The sequence below is a fragment of the Priapulus caudatus genome, unplaced genomic scaffold, assembly GCF_000485595.1.
Source record: "Priapulus caudatus unplaced genomic scaffold, Priapulus_caudatus-5.0.1 Scaffold1770, whole genome shotgun sequence".
Lineage (NCBI taxonomy): Eukaryota > Metazoa > Priapulida > Priapulimorpha > Priapulimorphida > Priapulidae > Priapulus > Priapulus caudatus.
The window spans coordinates 3,393-16,218 of NW_014578831.1; the positions used below are offsets into that span (position 1 = coordinate 3,393).

A 12,826-nucleotide genomic window follows, 5' to 3' on the forward strand; every position below is an offset into this window, starting at 1 on the left:
AGACTAGGTGTACTGTGTAAAACTGATATTAATTTTTACAACATTTGCAGTGATAGGCCTACAATAAAGTGTTTGCAAGGTTATGAGTTGACGGGGTGGGTGTTATTGTTTCAAACTTGTCCGATTTAGGAATGAACGAAAGAATACATACCATCAAAGGTTTGTATCATCTCCTTGGCATTATTGTTCCAGATCATATCCTTGAAAGTAGCAATAGATGATGGCATTATTCTAGGATCAATAACCCCGCCTGGTGCATTGCAGGACTTGAACCAGTTCTCTTCTTTGCGTTGTTTGTGGGGATATACATTCCTCCGTAGGAATTTACTGCCACCTAAAATGGAGAATGAAATGGTTTACCAAGTAGCCTACGACGTCTATGTATTATGAACATTCTAAGGTGAAATACGCCGTTATACATGTTATAGGGCGTACGGCCCTAAAAACTGTTAGGTCCTAGGCCTAGTTAGAATTATTGCACTTTACGATCAGGCGGCTGAAACTCGGTTAGAATAGAAATGTAGGCCCCCCCCCGGTCCACGACGACCATGGGGGTGACTAGTGTCCTAACATTGCCCTAGGCCTAGGGCTAGGTACCACGCCCAGGCACATGACACCACATCCACTTGAATGAACACAACTGTTACAGTATTGGAGCCTGGAGATCTCTCAGAGTCGACACTACATTGACATGTGCAGAGATTCACACATAGCCTACATGCATTGCTGACATTTGATTTTGACATGACTTTTTCTTGACTTTTCTCAACTTCTCAACCATGTGTGACGGCCATGCATGTGTCAACTAACTGTCAAATTTGTTATAATGTCAAAAATATCAGAAACTTCTTATTGGAGAGGGCTTGCACTTGCCTATCGTGCGGATTCCAAAATTCATGTTTATCAAATCGAAAGACAATGCACGGGACTCGAAAAAACAAAGGAGTGAAAAATTTGCATAAATTACCGGTCTCCACTTGGACTTGTACATGGTTTTAGTTCCATAACTCGCCGCTAGGGTGAATCGCGCATGCGTAACATAGGGATGACGCCCTGTCGCTAGCCGCATGTATGAACAACCAACAGTACAAACTCATACATGTATACTAACTAGTATCTATGTGGCAGCAAATTCAACTGCATGACATCAATGAATGATGACTAGAGTATTAAAAACAGTGCAAACGTAAAGCAAGTAGGGAAGTAGGACAGCAAACAACATATTTTTAAAGCATGGCCTGAAGAGGTAGCTAGTTTTGATGCATTCTATTGTATTCACGTCCGGAACAGAAACATGTGGAAGAGGTGGTTTACTAGCTGCAGAAACATGAAGAAGTGGAAGAGGTGGTTTACTAGCTGCAGAAACATGAAGAAGTGGAAGAGGTTGTTCACTAGCTGCATCGTTGTCATCTGTGGGCTCTGTCTTCACAGTGTGTACAATGGGAGTGCCAGAAATTTCAGCCACTTTCGTCAGCAAGATATCATGTGCCTTGCTGCGCTGTAACTGCGACAGGAAATCCATGTTCTTCGTGAATGGATTCAGGACAACTGCAAGCAGCAAGAGTTCTTCATCTTCTTGTTTCTCCCTGGAATTCATTTGCTGCAGAATTGTTGTTTTCATTTTGATCACAACTGCAGGGTCATCATCCATGGGCTGATGGACTCTGCGCAGTTTGACTAACACAGGCACAATCTTCTGCAGCGTTGGTGTCTGGTCAGCACACAGAATGGTGCTGGCCTTGTAGAAGGGTTCGAGGATCCCCACGCACACTCTCAATGTGATGGCTTGCTCAATTGCAAAATGAGAACATTGCAGTTTTCCCAGTTCGTTGCTGTTGTGCTTGCAGAGTTTTGTGGCATCTGTTGGCAGTACATGATGGCTGGTATCTGCTCTAGTAGTCGGTTCAGCATCAGGTAGGTGCTATTCGCACCTAGTGGGCACATCCTGGATCACTTGTGGTAGGATTCTGCCTCTGCGCTGGAGAACAAGGAATTGCTTTGCCTTGGAACTGTCCGAGATGCCTACTGGGACGGTGGAAAATGTTACTGTTTTACTCCCTTTGCCACAATGCGTGCCACTTCTATTCATCTCCAAGCTTCTTTCACAGTCAGATTTATCCTGTGGTTCCATAACATCCAATATTCAACGGACGCCAGTTGCTAAAATGTCCAAAAGCTTTCTTTCAATTGTGGTTTGACTTCTGTCACATGCGGTGTGATCACATTTGTCTCCATGTTTTCGTCATATCTTCTAGGTGACTAGCAATCATTCCCTGTGTGAGACCCTTCTTTTTCTGTGTCTGCTACAACAACACTTTGCAGCTTTACCTCCTTGCTTATGAAAATGCCCTGTCGTTGTCTGAAAACTTTCAGTGTCACATGCTGGTCGCAAGCCTATCGTGGGTAATTGATATATCACGGCCAATTTTTCAGATTCTTGTTTGGGTTTTCTTCATGTCAAATCATGCTTAACTTGCAGAAGACTGGCCAAGTGTGTCGGTTCGAACACACATAAGTGGATACTAGCAGGGGTTAAAAATGTCTTGATTGCTACACTTCAATAAGCTAACGGAAGTAATTTGCCAACCATGCATTCATCAGTGCATCGTTCTACCTCATTCTGCTTTGCTACAGCAATGTAGTCGATTGTTTCCTAGTAATAGTCTCTGAATAGTTGCGTTGAGACGTCGGTTTGCCATTTTGCCCAGTAACATTACTGCTGTCACCCAAATCTCTATGATCGTGATCGAGATGAAACTGCAGGTTGGTGGTGTTACCTGAAATAAACAATGACCCAATTTTAGACTGATAAATTTATCACAGGAATAGAACCCCCCCCCTTACCACACACAAAAATTAATAGGCCTCAACATGCTTGGATAGATCTGCTTCGACATGTGATCCTGATGGTCCACACTAGAGTCTAGACGGTAGTTGACGAAAATTTGTGGAAAAGTTAAAAATCCAACCGATTCATTCACATTATATTTATTATTATATATATATATATATATATATATATATATATATATATACATCTGTTAATATTTTACTATTTTAGTACCATATAATGTTGAAATTAGAATATTGCAGTTGCGAAATATGACTTGTGTGTTATACATGTATTTACTGTTTTTGCTACTATAGTAAGTTTTTTATTTCTGTAAATATGTGAATCGCTTGCAATCAACGTGACGTTATTTTGGCCCATTCTTGTCATGAAAAGTACATGCATCATGGTTCATACAGGTTGACAGACATTTTTTTCAAGGAGTTTTCCAGCACTTTCAAGGACTATATACTCAACTATGAAAAAGTTTTTTAGGCATAACAAAAATTTGGGCAGAAGCTCCTGCCCGCGTCGTCAAATTGACCTCCCAGCCCACACTACAGGCACATGGGCAACTGCCAAATGTATGCAATGCCTCTCCCCTCCGCCTAAACAATAAAATATATATATATGCTGCATATATAGCAGATGCAGTTTATAACAATCTACAAACAATGTCCTGACAGCAACAAAAGCAATTTATGAAGTGCACCAATTATTTGAGCTGATTTGAAAACACTTGAAGCAATTATAGACAACTGGTAATGACGAAGAAGTGGGTACTCGGCAACAGGCCACCGATCAATGTCTCACCTTTGAATGAATATTCCTTGCGGCAACGTCGACATATCGTCCTAGTCATGTCCATGTTTTCTTTCACGGGTGGGCCAGTTTTTGCTTTGCAAAAACGGAAGTACAGCCAGACGCGGGAACGTGTCTTTTTGCCAGGAAACTCCTACATACGATCATCTGGCAATTCAACGGCAGTCGCCATTTTGTTGACAGACGTAGCCTCGAACACATGGGTTTTTCAAACAGGTGTTTGGAGCCCGTGCAGTGCTGGTGCTATAGTACAGGCTCAGCAGTCTTCACTGCGCATGCACACATATAGTACTACGATTTCTTATTTGGGAGGACTGGAATATGCTGACCAATCAAATGATGAGACATGTAGCTATTCTACAGTCAGCGTACATACGTTAAGCACACTAGCGATTCTGTACGCTACCCGGCAGCGTATATTTTCGCTCACGATTAACGCCGTACGGGTTGCGCGTACAGCTGCACACACTGCCTGGTGTCCAACAGGTTTCCTAGCTTTCGTTGCTACACTTGATTGGCTGCTAAAAACAATCGCGTTCGAACGTGATTGTTCATTGTTGGGCGCACTGGTGTATTTGTATGCAAGCGATGAAAAACCGGGCGGAAATATTCAACATGTTGAATACGAGTGATCAGCCGGCCGTATGATCGTGAGCGAAATTCGCTACCGTAAGACCGCCACACACCGCCCGGAATCTGCAGCGTATTTATCAATCTTGGAATTTATCGATCGCAATCGCCCACAGGGTTCAACATTAACTTTTTATTTCACTAGACCATCGTGCTAGTAACTGAGGAAAACCACTAGCCCTGACCTAACTTTCACTAGACCATTGTTAAGAAAAGCTTTATTTAGATAAGAGTGTGTCATCGTATGAATTCATCGCGCGTGGGCCGAGTTCACGTGCAGCATTCGTGCTCTACCACGGGCATACACGGGCGCACGGTTTATCAATCGTCTGTCTACTGCGGCTGGCAGCAAGCCACCTTATTGTTTTTGCCGAAGGGTAGACTGGTATCCGGCCTCATGCTCTGCTAGACAATGTACACGCTCTGCGACAACCAGTCTAGCCAGAGGTGACCTTTCAGTGCACCCTGGGTTGCACGCTGGGTTAATGGGCTAGACACTGACAGGTATTGTTTTAACATTAAGCACGAACACAGTAATAAAGATTCGATGTTTTGCCTTGCACTGACATTGTGAAAATTGTGCATTTTATAATTACAAATGTGAATTATAAGGCAGAAAGGTGTGAAATGATGTCATGTAACTATGTGCGAGTACTATATGACCAATTCTAACACGACCAGTCGGGCTACTAGCACTCTGATTGTATGCGACCGGACCATGCATTTACCCGACTAGGTCGGTCGGACGTGGGTTAGTGTCGAACCCTGGGCCAGCATACAAAATCGCTAGTGTGTCCTAGGCTTTAGCCCCTCAACAGGAAGTAACTGCGGCGAATGTCGGGTGATTCCCGAACTAAAATAGCGATGATATCTCTGATTTTTATCACTTTTCCAAGTTTTCTTGTTCAAGTTTGACATTTATTTTGATGAAATCGATTATGGATTTTGATAACCAAGCGCTTGGTTCGAGCCACTGTTCAACCCATGATCGAGTATAATCGATGATCGTGACATCACTACATGATAGCTTATGCGGCGGGAGTGGGCGGGGTCTATTTTTATGCTCCAATCAAAGGGCGGAGCAATTCCTCTGTTTAGACGCATGTGTTTTCCTAGCGCTCTAGGCCAGCGGTTCCCAAACTTTTCCAGTACGTGACCCCTTTCAGTAGTACCAAACCTACCATGACCCCTACCCTTATAAGCCTTCTAAAAATGTACTAATTTCCAATGGCACAGATACATTTTAAAGATTAATCACAGCAGAGAGAGCAATAACAAACAAAAAAACATGTTTATTAATGTTTATTAACAAGGATTGATTTAATCATGTATTCTAATGAGAACGATGTATTTGCTTTTTTGATACAAGCATAGCAATACGCGGGTCTGTGTGGCTCAAGGCACATCGCATGTCTGCTTCAGCATCCAATCTGTTTCGGGCATTTGATTTGATTACCAGGAGAGTCGAGAATCCAATTTCACAGAGGTAAGTCGATGAGAAAGGAATGAGAACCTTCAAGGCAAATTCGCTGGTCTTGGGGAAAGCGGAAAACATTTTGGCCCAGCAATTAGAGCTGCTGAACTGTTGTTGTTCCTGGAACTCCTCTTTGGCTGCGGTGTTGTTGATGAGCTTCAAGAATTCCTCTTGTATGTCATCAGGAAGATCGTCCACAGTGCATCGGAAAGGATTGTGGGTAAGTTTCAGTTGTACATTCTCATTTGCATCAATCTCATGAAAATAGTGTCTGAGCTCTTCTTGGAGGCTTGAGAAGTGTTCCTTGATCTCTTGCTGCAGCTCCTCTGCAAGTGGTTCTTCACCAACGAATAACCCTGACACCTTCAAATAAATAAGTGTATTAGTAACACAACTTGAATCCTGCACGACTGAGTCATTTGTGTACACGATATACTTTGTCATACTTACACGTTAGGAAGTAGTGGGCATTGATAAGATAGTTGGGGTGGCTTCTACTCCAGAACTGGAGTAAGTCCACCTTCCAATCATCCACCATCGCCGGCCCATCACCCTCGCGTACGGCCATCCTCTGGGTGATGTGTGAGAGTCCTTCATACATGAGAGCCTGATGAGTCCTTCATACATGATACTGTGGTTCAGGATGAAATCATCCTGCTCTGTACTTAGGCTGCACGTCTCACTGCAGAACCATGTCTCTGTAATAGGTCTCAAGTTTTATTATTGCAAATAAACATTTGACCAGTCACCTATCTCATTGTGCAGGTGTTCTAGACTGTTCGTGAGACACGTCGGGAGATGCCGACTGTGTGTAGCCTCGTGATCGTATAGGCGTTGAATTAATCTCTACTTGCGGTGTTATTGTCCTTGCGTCATGTCTGAACCTGTTCGCTATCGCGCTGGCGTAAACGTTGCCTGTTCGCTATCGCGCTGGCGTAACGTTGCTTGTTTGAAGGGGATCGTCAGCCGAGGTGTCGATGTGTCCGATGCGGCGCAAGACGGTAAATTAAACACGAGATAGAATAATGAAACACTACTTATGATCTTTATTCACTTGCACACCAATCAGGTCCTAGTCGTACCAGTAGTTAGAAGAAAACACGTAAAGATTCTACTTGATGTAGCTAACTATGTGGCTACGACGGCGAGTATAAGTATAAGCCGCACGACACGTCGGAAGTAGAAAGGAGAAGATCCTGGTTTTTCTAAGGGAGGATTTTTATATGAGTGGCTTCAAACAGGCGTAACTAGGCGTAACTATACTTGACTGGTGGTCATTTATTCCTTGTGACAAGGAGAGCGCCTAATCGTTTTGGCGCTCTACTTTGAAGTACACGGGCAATGGGAATTTATTGAGATAGGAGAAGGCCGTACGCTAAAGTTAGGGTGACACGCTAACGTGAGGTGTGGGCCGACATGTTTTTTGGGAACTCGCCCAGCTGCGAGGAGACTTCCAAAGGTTTATTGGTCGCCTTCCCCGCTGCGTCGTCATGACTGACCGGTGGTCTCCCGCGCATGCGCTGTGGCGCCCTGACGTCGCGGCTAGTCAGAGACACGTGACCGACAGTGCTGCTCCGCTCTCCAACGTCACGGACATGCGCTGTACGAGCCAGTCATGCTACTGCGTCTCGCTGATCGTGCGCAGTGCTATCTGTCTATTTTAAAACTACACTATTTAAATCTCGCGCGCTCCGTAGACTGCGCGCTCTGTTACACACGCCCCCCGCATAAAAAGTTGCTTGCCCTCAAATGGCAACAACTGGCGTCCAAAAACTCATTCACTATACTCGATGTAAGTGACCATGGGTTTCATGGTGGTGTCTGCTTTCTCAACGAGCTTCGTCTTGTAAGCATCGATCACTGGTCGGAATTGGCTGGTGAACGGGCTATTGAGCCCTCCACGGTACTGAAGGAAAGCGGTATCTCCGTCAATTTCATGTTTCATCATTTTGGCCAGGGTGAAGAACCCGGGGTACTTGGGGAGGCCATGATCTCTGGATTGTGCCTCATATGCGAACAGAGGATATTTCTGGAGAATATCCGTTAGGTGGTCAATGCAAGCGTACTCGAGTGGAAGCATTTCTGCAATTAGGTGCCACGGGAATTTAGGGTGAGTTTCCATCATAGAGATGATCAGTCTGTAGGAGTAAACCCAGCTGTTAAACCTCTGCTTGCGACTAGACTCAGTCTCAGACTTTCAAATGCATTTGGTCCTTCAGTGAAGAGGGACATGAGCATCTCTTTGGGAAACTTTCTCATACAGTTGCCATATTATTCCTAGTTCCCCTACGGAAGGACGTTTATCTGATGCCAATGCTCCGTCCTTCATTAGGTGGTCGCATGTTCTCCCGATCCATTGGTCTGAGGCTGTCCCACGCTTTGCACAGGCCATGACCATCCAGCTTGTCGCCGAGTCTAGATCTGTTTCGTAGTTGAACCCATGTGCCTTCTTAACTTCCAGTTTTCCTTCCCTCTTCTAACCTTGACTGTTCCTACCAAGCGATTTGTGGATTTCTCCAGTACGTCGTGGAATGCTTCGCACAGATTGGTGTCTTCAGGGCCTGGGAGGTCCAGGTGAACCTCGCCTATCAGGAAGGCCATGTACGCTGTACTCATAGAGTCCCACAGAGTGGAATCCCTCAATGCTGAGACTATGCGTGCTCGCAACATGCAAAAGGCTGCCAGATCTTCCCCGTTCTCTTTCTTGATCTTGCAATGTTAGGTTTCCATGTTGAACTCGTCGACCACTTCTTCCCCCAAACATAGACTTCTTCGTTGGTGGTGGGCCCGACCCGGCTGATCCCGTTGCCCCCAAAGAAGGAGAGGTAAATTGGGTCAGCATCTGAGTTAGCTCGACTGGCTGAACACCAAGAGTCTTCTTCGATGCATCAGCAGCACTATCTCCAGATACCATTTTCCGCACATTCTCCATATTGACTATCCTTACTTGATTTAATATCTCTGGAAATCTAGTAATAAGCACACTCTAGCTTTTAAAACAAGTTTTATTTCTAGGACGTGTCCCGGACCGTTATGCGGTTAAGCTTCCTATAGTCTATTACCATCCTTCCCTCGGGCTCGTCCTTTTTGGGTACGATGAATGTGGGACTATTACTTGGTTCTATTATTTTTGCCTCCAAAAGCTGGTTTACATTGTGATCGATCATGGGGCGGTAATTAATTGGCATTCGATATGGCTTCTGTCTTATTGGTGGGTGGTCCCCCGTCTCTATTTTCATTTTCACCAGGTTAGGATGGCCTAGATCAAGGTTAGATTCAGCAAGTAAATCACTGTTCTTCCTCAAGAGCTCCTCTATGGCTTTTCGTGCTTTGCCTGTAATATGGTTAAGGTTGACCTTGGGTAGCCCGCACGGTGCCCCGCTCCCCTGTTTAAATACAGCCTTCCCTCTATTTGCTGTATTAGTAGCGAGGATAGCATCTATTTGTGAATTCGCAGGTGAAATCGCTATAACGCTATTCTTCTTAAAGGAATATGTTACATCTGTAGAGTTTACCAAAGGAAACTTAATGCAATTCCCCTTGCTAACCGTATCTACTGCTTCCATTGTAAATATGCCTGGCTGATCCCTAAACACTGGTAGCGCATCTGTTCCTGTTATGAGTACTGTAGAATTAACTGGAACTGCCTTCCTCACATTGCCCTCACACACCATGACTGTTCTTGGTGGTATCTGCGCCCTAGATTTCAATAGCACTAGCTGCATGCCTCGATCACTATTTTTCCCCATAAAATCTGTCTTGAGAGATACTACCGATTTCCCTATTGATAATATGCCCTTCTCACAATCTATTTTCACACCCTCTGCTCGCATAAAATCATAACCCAATATCGCTGGTTTGCTTAAGCTAGTAACTATCAAAAAGGGGAATCTGGTGCAATGTCGGCCTATGGTTATGGGTAGGGTAGCTTCTCCCACCACTTCTAATGGTTGTCCAGTTACTGATGTCAACACGTGGTTTCGCTTAGTGGAGAGCGCACTACTGCGCCGTGTTTGCTTCGCCAGCTGCTTCCATAACGTTTCGCTGATTAATATGCTTTGCGCTCCTGAGTCTAATAGACAATGTGTCGCTATCTCACCTATCTTTAGAGAGCATAATGGTGCTGCTCTCTGTTCACTACTTGTAGTGACAATCACCTCCCGTGCTTCCTGTCTCAATTCACGAGACTCTTCGTTGCTTGCCCGACTCTTTGTCTCGCTTAAAATCGAGCGGTCACGTTTCCCTGCCGCGTTGCTCGACACTGACGCCATCTATGGCCTATCCGACCACATGCGCAATACCGGCTTATTATCTGCCGTCCACCGATAGTGGTAGCCCTTTTGCGGTCCAGACGCGGTCATCTGACCCGACTGGCGTTGGCCTCTCAGCTGGTTGCTGACGGGTGTCTGCTGCCATGCCGCCGTGGGGTACGGCATGCGTTGAGCTCCTAGCTGTTGTTGCTGTGCCATGCGTGGCAATGTTGTTGCCATGTCGGCTGTCTAGGCTGATAAGCGTTAACTGTGGCTCGTGTCTGCGTTGAGCTTGGCTTTGGCGCTGCCCATGGCGGTCGGTTTACCCGTGCCGCCGGCTGTTCGCCTGCTTGTGGATGCTGTAACTCCATTATCTCCGACACCACTCCTCTCAACTCTTCTATCTGGCGCTGAATGGTAGGTGTTGCTTCGACGCCATCTATCTCCATGGGCTCCGCTTCTTGGTAGGGAGTAGAGCGCAGTTTAACCTCCTGCTCTATAGCGGCTTCGCCCGATGCGACTGCCACTGCCTTTTCCATGGTCTCCGGCCAGCATCGAACTAGCGTTCTCTTTATAGCTTCTCCCCTGAGGCCATCGATGAGTTGGTCCACGATCCTATTTTGGAGGTGGGTATCTTCCCATGCGTTGGCCGCAAATGCTACTCTCGCACTAGCTTCCAATCTCCTTGCATACGCAGCTACAGTTTCATGCCGCGTTTGCTTCTCCCGCTTAAATCTTTGCAAGGCCACTGCTGTTTGCGAAGTATCTGTGTACTTGTTTCTCAGCAGTACGCCTAAGTTCGACCAACCCATTCCAGGTGTTCTGCTCATTAGAGATGCTGCATAGTCAGCTGCGTCTCCACCCAGCAATCTAAGTGCCAACTGCGCTTTTCAATTGTTATCATTTTCATTCATAATAATTCCTAATCTTTCCAAATTTCGCATCCAAGTGCTGAAGGAGATTTGCGTTTTCTCTTCGCCCGTGAACACCTTAAACGTACCCAATACCACCAATGCCTGTACCTTCTTGATTAACATCTCCATTTGTGACACGTGGGGTGGCGGTTCGTGATTAGGCGGTCCCCATTGCCCTAGTGGCTGATGGGGCTGCTCCGGCGGTTGATTATTCATGCTTAGATATGAAACGGTACTAAAATTAATTACTATTAACCCCAATAAAATGTTTCTGAGCACAGACTACGTTGTACTTACAATAGTAGTGTAAGAATCACCGCTTCAGATGCGATTCCCCGTCGGCTGAAGAGGTTACCGGCGCTGCTGATGGTAGATAACCGCAATCTCCTATTAATCATGTCCAGATGTGGGATGCACGCGCGCCTCAGGCTATCGTGCGCGCTGCTGCCGCTCGATGCTGCACGGTGCCGCACGCTGCTGTCGCTCGATGCTGCACGATGCCGCACGCTGCTGTCGCTCGTGCGTGCGTGTTGATGCGGTGATATTGGTGACGCTGACGCCCACGCTGATGATGACGGGACTTCTATCGACGTTGACGAAAATACTGATGACGACGGGACTTCTATCGGCGTTGACGGAAATGTTGATGATGTCTCCACGGTGATGATGTTGCTGGATGCGACGGCGTCCACGCTGCAATATCGCTGCCGCGCTGCTGCGCTGCAAGGTCACTGCCCGCTAAAGATATCCGGCTTGTTCATACGCACTTCTGCAGGCTCGGCAGATGCTACGCGGAGAATAGCAACGACGGTGATGCCGCTATCTCTCTGCTGCTACTGTTACTGCTGACGCCGACGATGACGCTTGATGTCAATACACGCACCACTCCCTATAATGCGGTGCTGACGTCACTGCTATTAATGCTAGCTTGCTAGTGATGCTAGCGCTCGAATGTCAATGCAAGGTACTAACCACTATACGATCACGGCCATGTGCTGTACGAGCCAGTCATGCTACTGCGTCTCGCTGATCGTGCGCAGTGCTATCTATCTATTTTAAAACTACACTATTTAAATAGCGCGGGGATTTAAATCTCGCGCGCTCCATAGACTGCGCGCTCTGTTACACACGCCCCCTGCATAAAAAGTTGCATGCCCTCAAATGGCAACAACTGGCGTCCAATATCTCATTCACTATACTCGATTTAAGTGACCACGGGTTTCATGGTGGTGTCTGCTTTCTCAACAAGCTTCGTCTTGTAAGCATCGATCACTGGTCGGAATTGGCTGGTGAACGGGCTATTGAGCCTCCACGGTACTGAAGGAAAGCGGTATCTCCGTCAATTTCATGTTTCATCATTTTGGCCAGGGTGAAGAACCCGGGGTACTTGGGGAGGCCGTGATCGTATAGTGGTTAGTACCTTGCGTTGTGACCGCAATAACCCAAGTTCGAATCCTGGTCACGGCACCAATAATGTACAGGTGTTCTAGACTGTTCGTGAGACACGTTGGGAGATGCCGACTGTGTGTAGCCTCGTGATCGTATAGGCGTTGAATTTATCTCTACTTGCGGTGTTATTGTCCTTGCGACGTGTCTGAACCTGTTCGCTATCGCGCTGGCGTAAACATTGCCTGTTCGCTATCGCGCTGGCGTAACGTTGCCTGTTTGAAGGGGATCGTCAACCGAGGTGTCGATGTGTCCGAGGCGGCGCAAGACGGTAAATTAAACACGAGATAGAAGAATGAAACACTACTTATGATCTTTATTCACTTGCGCACCAATCAGGTCCTAGTCGTACCAGTAGTTAGATGAAAACACGTAAAGATTCTACTTGGTGTAGCTAACTATGTGGCTATGACGGCGAGTATAAGTATAAGCCGCACGACACGTCGGAAGTAGAAAGGAG

The 12,826-nt window shown here is 46.1% G+C and overlaps 1 non-coding gene across 1 annotated transcript; it reads left to right on the forward strand.

Annotated features, from left to right (window-relative positions):
- Positions 1 to 12,315: 12,315 nt before the first annotated feature.
- Positions 12,316 to 12,387, forward strand: Trnah-gug. Its single transcript has one exon. It is a non-coding gene; the product is annotated as a tRNA-His (tRNA).
- The last annotated feature ends 439 nt before the right edge of the window (positions 12,388 to 12,826 follow it).